General features: G+C 43.0%; 1 pseudogene; it reads right to left on the minus strand.

Moving 5' to 3' along the window:
• Positions 1–2352: 2352 nt before the first annotated feature.
• On the minus strand, positions 2353–6714 carry LOC146368850 (uncharacterized; annotated as a pseudogene).
• Between the last annotated feature and the right edge of the window lie 300 nt (positions 6715–7014).

The following is a 7014-nucleotide window of genomic DNA, read 5'->3' on the forward strand; positions in this document are numbered from 1 at the left end:
TCCAGCCTCGTCCGAGTCTTCATCCTCGTCTGCGGCGCCAGCTTCAGCTTACTCTGGTTCCGCAGCTGCTAAGCTGCCGTCTGGTCCTGCCTCGCCTGGTCCTGTGCCCACCAAGCCTCGGCCAGTATGCCTGACGCTTGGGAGCCGCCGCCGCCTTCCTCGCGGCCGGCCTCCGGTCCCGCTCTGTAGCCGCCGCCTTCCACACGGCCGGCCTCCGGATCTGTTCTGCCGCCGCTGCCTTCCGCACGGCCGGCCCCCTGAACAGCTCCATCGTCTCCTTCGCCGCCGCCGTTGCCGTCCGCGCGGCCGGCCCCCTGAACAGCTCCATCGTCTCCTTCGCCGCCGCCGTTGCTGTCCGCACGGTCGGCCCCCTGAACTCCACTGTGTTTGGGCTGTTTTCTTGGGCTCCGGTGTTTGCTGTGCACTGCTTTTGTTTTGTTCCGAGCCCTCCGTCCTGGACCCCCACCGCCCGCCCTGGGTTGTTTTCTGTTTGGTTTGGTTTTTCTGTGTTTGGGCTGTCTGGAGTCAGCCCTTGAGGGGGGGTACTGTCATGGTCCTGGGTCATTTTGACCCAGTGTTCTCAGTTTTCCTGTGGTTTTGTATTTTGTTCCTTATGTCCATTGGATTGTTTGGTTTGGTATTTGGATTCCCCCTGTGTCCATGCTTTTATTGTGGTGTTTGTTCTGGTACCGTGTTCCCGTCCTTTGTGTTCTGTGTTCTCCTCATCCCCTCGTATTCATCCTTGTTCTCTGCCTCTCTCTCTGTGCTCATCTCTGTGTACTGTGTTGTGTTTAAGGTCCACATCTTGGTGTCAGTATTTTCAGTTTCGTGTCCTCCCTGCTCGGTCATGAGTAATTGTCTTCAGCTGTGTTCCCCGTGTGTTCCCACTTCCCTCATTACCTTCTGTGTATTTATGTCAGAGTGTCCCTTTGTTCTGTGTTGCGTCGTCCCTCTAGGTTGTGTGCATTTCCCGTGTCTTCCCAGCGCCTCAGCTTTAGTTTCTCCCAGTATAGTTTTGTATGACTTCTTATGTTCCTGTTAATAAAGACCTGCCTTTGAGTTCATTCCCGTGTGTCTAGAGCCGTGCATTTGGGTCCTCTCTTGCCTTCACACAGCCGCCGCATGACAGTTAATACTTCCCATGGATATATCAGATCTCCATCACAAATAAAATAATAAAGGGCCATAATAAGAGTTAGAAATCCATTGTTACCGCTCAAGCTCCAGTCTGGCCCTCTCCTCCTCCAGCCGAGCCTGGATCTCCATATTAAGGGCAACTTCCAGCTGCTGCTGTGTCAGCTCCAGCTCCCTGATCCTCTTCTTCTGTTGTTCAGCCTCCTTTTCCTTCACCTGCATCTCAGCCTGCATGCTGTCTTTTATCTATGCACACACACAGCTACATAAACAGATGCACCAACAGAGCGGTATAAACTGACCTATTCCTGAATCACCTTTTCCTGGACTGTCATAACCATTTTTCCAAATCATTAAAGACTAGGTGTGAATTTTATAATGACAGTCAACATTTTGCTGCAGTTCTCAAAGATCAAAGTCAAGGAGAAAAGACTCTGTACATAATTGGTGTCAAGTGGAAAACTTTTTTTTTTACCATCTCAGCCTCTTTCAGCTGTCTTTCCAGTTCCATCTGCACCTCCCTCTGCTTCCTCCGCTCTCTCTCCTCTGCCTCCCTTCGGCGAGTTTCCAGTTCCCGTGCATGCTGTGAAACAGATGAAAGAGCCATTGTTTGGTTTGTGTTTTCACCTCTATCCAGCAGGTGACACTAGGCCATCAGCTTCGAGGTTCAACGTATTGTGCTTTCAGCGGTGCTCTTCTTGATAACTTGGTTGAAGTAAGTGGGTATTTGAGTTCATGTTGCTTTCCTTACAGCTGTAAATAATCTGCTCATTCCGCTTTTGATCTTTGGCACCAACAAGTGATTTTTTCCCAGAGAAGTGCTGCTCACAGGAGATTTCCTCCATTTCAGACCATTTTCTATAAACCGGTTAGATGGTTGTACAGTTTCTGAAATACTCAGACAAGCCTGTCCGACACAAACAACAATGCATGTTCAAAGTCATTTAAATCCCCTTTGACCTTTGACCTTCAGCAGGTCGCCTTATTAACGTATACATGCCTAAATGCACTGAGCTGCTGCCATGTGATAGGCTGATTAGGTATTTGACCTAATGAGCAGCTCAACAGGTGTATCTAACAAAAATGTGGCCAGTGAGTGTACATGGTACTTTTTAAATGGACAAAATGAACTGCACTGGCAGCTGCCCAGTGCCACTATGAATTAGTTAAATAATCACTACCATGGATAGTTTGGTGCATGATGTAATTAAATAAATATTACAAAAAAAGATTCTTATAGCCCTCACTTACCTTGATAATGTTTTCAATCTCTAAGTCCTGTTTGTCTTTCTCTTTTTCTGTCTTCTCCGTCTCATGGATAGTCAAGTCATCAGATTGGCTGCCCCTGCTGCTGCAGCTGCTGCGGGCGCTCCGGCTGCGTTCCCGCTGACTGTTTTCCCGCTGGATCCGTCTCTTCAGTTTGAGTTCATGGTGAAGGGAAGACTTTCCCTCACTCTGAAGACGGAGGGCAGTTTGAATGGCTGAATACCAGATGTAAAATCTTGGGTGTACTTTCCATTTAACTTTCCGAGTCAGACTGAATAGGATGGGTTATCTTAAAAAAATGAGGACTGGTGTAGCTTTACAGAGTAATTGAATGCATGTTTCAGAAAATATGTTAATCCCTTTTGGATAAAGTGGCTGACTGACCTCCACCTGCCGGAGCACCTCTCTGAGGGGTTCAGTAGCCGATGCCATCAGCTCAGTGTGGAACGCACCACTGACTGGGAGAGTTTTGGTCCGCATGAACTTTAGGCGCCGAGAGTTTTCCTGGAGGAAATCCAGAGCCTGAGAAGTCAAAGAAGACAGCAGAAATGACAAGAGCAGCTCTAACAACTTTTTTGATGGTTGAGAGAAGACAGAAAAGAGAACACAATAGATTCACGGTATATTAAAGCAGCAAGAATATATGAATGCATTACCTGCTGGTGCCCTGCAATAACCCTGCCATCTGGAAACAGGTAGTTGGCCACAGAGCACACAGGCTTCTCCATCCCCAGACTCTTGCAGTGCTCTTTTGCCTGCAGACAGGCATAATTATACTGAGCCTGAGGTCTACCAATGACTGACAGCATCCCACTGGGAACCAGTTCTGAGGCCTTCTGCATTGTTGTCTGTTGTCGGTATATTTAGACATTTTCCAAATCACATTGTAGTGACGTATACAGAACACAATAAATTATATAATGTAAACAACTACCTGAAAAACAGGTAGAACGATACTTTTGTATCGTTTATTGCATTTATGGAGGGAGTGGTGTATGCTGGGTAATGGCACAGCTAGCTACTGGGTGACTTTATTCACCCGCTTCGGCTGTTATCAGTCCATACAGTGGGCGTTATTAGCACAAATCAGTCCCATAGATATGGGCCATCTCCTGCTAGATTGTTCAGAATGTTGTTATCATCCATCCAGATGGAGGATCACTAACAGGAGCGTGGAAGACTCCAGAATCCACTCTGGCTGGAATCCGGTGGATATGCAGTGATCTCACTCAAATCTGATGCAGAAAATATGAAACTAATCTGAGAGAATAACTGAAGCAGTTTTCCTCCTGAAGCATCACAAAGTTCAGAGTTCATGTTTAGAGCAGAAGATTCAGCAGTCGCTCTGTGACCTTTCAACTTTCTTCACTAAAACAGCTTCATTACAGAGAAACAAGTCACATTTTCTTGATGTTCTTAAGTCCTTTCAGATGTTTTTAATGGTCCTTGAATGCAGCATCAGTGTCGCAGGTTTAAAAGGTCACTTTCTGTTGTGTTCAAAGATTTCCTTCAGATATGGTCTTTAATCAGTAAAGCCAGTGATACAGCAGTGTCATTAGCTGTGTTATTGGCACCAGGCTGTGTTTATGTATGTATTTAATTCTGTCTGAGGATGTCTTCAGCATGAAACGATCATTTGCTCAGCTGCTGTGTCTCAAACGACTCCTACAGTCTTTGCTTATGTGACCAACTTTTAAACAACCAAAACAAATTCCCCTTTCCTTGATAAAAGTCAGCTTATCTCGATGCATTTTAGCTTTAAACTGCTTACAATTCTCTAGTAAATGATTGCTGTGTGAACAAAACAAACAACTATGCAGAACAGTGGAATTTGTTCTGCTTCCAGTTGATTGAGTTTTGACTCCTGGAACCGTACTGACATTAGTGGCAAAACTACTTCCCTTTTTTCTTTGCTTGGTGGAACTTGAAACTTTAAAGCTGCTTCCAGATTGTGAGTCTTGGATGTTGCCAAACACTGGATCTTATGCTACTTTCACCTGTTTTATTATGAAGGCAACCAGATCAGTGAACACTGCTCTGTGACCATTTTGTTCCTGCAGTTCATAGGCAACAACTCTCCATTTTTCCCTCAATTTGTATGGAAGTTTCATAACAATCATTCTCATATTTGAGGGCAAATCCAACTCCTTCATATAAACAACTTGCTGTGTTAGATTCGAACATCCTTGAAGAAAAAGAGAGAATGACTGTAGACCTTTCACATCCTCACTTTTAATAGGTGCCCAACTCACAATCCTCTCCATCTATGCAGAGGCAATTTTATTTCCGTTCCCAAAATGTTCTTCAAGAAGATATCTGGCTGTGGAATAGCCCTGCTCAGGAGGTAAATGCTGACAACTATGCACCAAGTCTTTAGGCTGCCCCCTAGTGAACTGCTCTAAAAAATGCAAACAGTCGCTCCAGTTATCAGTTTTAGCTTCCACTCCATTTTCAAAGGCATTCATAAATGATCTGTACTGTAAAGGGTCTCCATCAAACATAGGGATGTTTCTAGCTGGAAGGACAGAAGATAAGTTTTGTTTTACAAGCAAAGTAGTGATGTCATTTTGTTTTTGCATAATATTGACAATCTCCTTGTGCAATTCTCAGTCAAAGTAGGAGACTGAGGCTGTGTTTGCTGCGTCACTTGAGCTGAATCATCAACTTTTACCATCACCTCATCCACCTGATGTTGGTTTTGACTTTGTCTAGGTGTGATTACTTGTGATTCAGATGCAGAATTTGTACCAGAGTAATCTCTTTCTGCCGGAACAAATGTATCAGCACAAGGATTTAAATTAGGCGCTTCTTGTACGTGCCCTCTTTCAAAATAAGAGTTCATTCCATCAGAACGCTCAGAGCTACAAACTGAGTTTATTTTTAAGACACGAAGCTTTGCCTTAGTTGCTGCCAACTCTGTTTCCAAGGATAATTTCTCCTTTTCTTTTCTCAGTTTTTCCTCTTGCGCTTCAATAGAATGTTTTTCTTTAATGCAGCGAGTCGCTCCATGAGCGCTGCCTTGTCAGCCGCAGCTTTAATGCGTGCGGAAGATGTTGATGAAATTCGACTTTGCTGTGACAATGTTTTCGAAGGTGGCTTTACACTTGAGATATTAGAGACACTGTCTTCAGGATTTATTTCATCCAAACTTTCAACAGCTTGATCATTAAGAGCAGTATTGCTTTGTTCAGTATACGGCTCGCCTGCTTGCTGCAACCAAACCTTTACTTTGTCCATAAAAACAGAGAATGCTGTCACCTTAGACTGAAAATGTGCGCTTTGCCTTTTCACTTCATCTTCTGGCAGTGGCAAACTTAAAAAGGATTCTTGCAAAGCGTTTGCATCTTGATAGCATTTAATAAACTTCCCAAATTCAGAAGACACTTCCTTAACCTTCTCATGTGAGGTCATTAAATTTTCGCCATGTACTTAGATGCTTGCTTACACATTGAACTCCGCTTTTCTTGGCACGTCTTTATATACAAATCCAAACCTTTTGGCGTAAATTTGATGCTTCTTTTCTCTGCTTGCATCTGAGTGTCATCCTCTTGTTTACTCTCTTGTTTACTCTTAATATCCGACATTTTTATTGTCCTCTTGGATTATTTCAAACATTATAAAGATGCACAGCACACTGAGAATCCATAGCATAAAGCGCAAACATGATTGCAGTGAACAAACATTTCCACAGAGGGCGTTGGCATGTTTCAATTAGTGATCCTATTATGCACAAATTTAGTACATCAAAACTCAGTTCATCAGTCTTTGTAGTGAAATAATGTCTTTAAACTCCAATAGCTTCACCGTTTTCCTTTACGGCTTAAACAATATTATCACTCACCAGCTTTGATGAACGAGTGACATGTTGATCCAGGCTTCAACATCAAATCCGTCTGGAGTACTTACAGACGATCCAGTAACTTTTATTCGAGTTCGACGGTGATCCTTGAAATCCATATATCCAACATATCCATTAATGAAGGATTATTCCTTTGTCCACGGGCAGGTTTTTTACTTTTTGTAGTGGCAATTCCTTTTGTTTGACAAACCAAACATCCCACAGTTAAAGGTCCACAAGCCACTGCTGCACTGAGATAATATTTCGTACGCAGGCAAAAGAAGTCCACTGTCCAAACTTTAAAGTTGCGTTTTTATGGTTTATTTTATCCAGTTTGGCAAGCAATAACAAGATCCATTTTTAGTTACTTCCTGCTGCTTCTCCTGCTCTAGTAAAAAACCATAGGCTCACCCCAGTGCATGCTGGTCCTATACCAGTGTCTTTATTTATAGAAACAAAATGGCCCTACAGCTTTTACTGACTAATTTAACAAGGTAACATCAAACAAACAAAACATTGAAAGAAATATTAACCTACAAATAAACTTGTAAATAAACCCCAAAATATAAGTAAACTAACAACAAACTTTAACTAATTTCAAAATAATAAAAAATAAGAACAAATAGCTCCAACAGAAGTTATTGCTGCAGACTGAAGGTTCTGTAAACTACTCAGTCATAGAATGATTACGATATTGAACTAAAACAAATGCCTGAATCCTAAATTATGGATATCCTATTGTGGTGATCTGAAATGTAACACTAAATGTGATTAAA

Source organism: Perissodus microlepis, chromosome 18, assembly GCF_051167445.1.
Source record: "Perissodus microlepis isolate ML-2025 ecotype Zambia chromosome 18, ASM5116744v1, whole genome shotgun sequence".
Taxonomy (NCBI): domain Eukaryota; kingdom Metazoa; phylum Chordata; class Actinopteri; order Cichliformes; family Cichlidae; genus Perissodus; species Perissodus microlepis.